Source organism: Phalaenopsis equestris, unplaced genomic scaffold (genome assembly GCF_001263595.1).
Source record: "Phalaenopsis equestris unplaced genomic scaffold, ASM126359v1 Scaffold000878, whole genome shotgun sequence".
In the NCBI taxonomy this organism is placed as follows: domain Eukaryota; kingdom Viridiplantae; phylum Streptophyta; class Magnoliopsida; order Asparagales; family Orchidaceae; genus Phalaenopsis; species Phalaenopsis equestris.
The window spans coordinates 175,205-175,541 of record NW_018165318.1 but is presented as its reverse complement, the minus strand read 5'-3'; positions in this window follow the sequence as shown (position 1 = coordinate 175,541).

Below are 337 nucleotides of genomic sequence, written 5' to 3'. Positions count from 1 at the left end.
TATCCTCCCAGCCTAGTATAAACCCTATGGTACATGCCGATACTAACTTTAGATTAGTCAATGTTCTTATGCCTGGACCAACGGGTAAAGAATATGTATGCTCCTATTTAACACAATCCAATTTGAACTGATTCACTTTATCCATTCACTTTAATTTCTTGACAAGGATAAGGATGTTTTCATATATATTGAATTTCACATTAGAAACTTTAGTAGTAGAATTAGCTATTTAAGAGTTATTAAAATTACATATTTATTTCAATTGTCTATTAGTGACAGATAAGCAATTTGAATTATATTGTTGTGATTAAGTATTGATTTTTTAAAATCTTAGTTT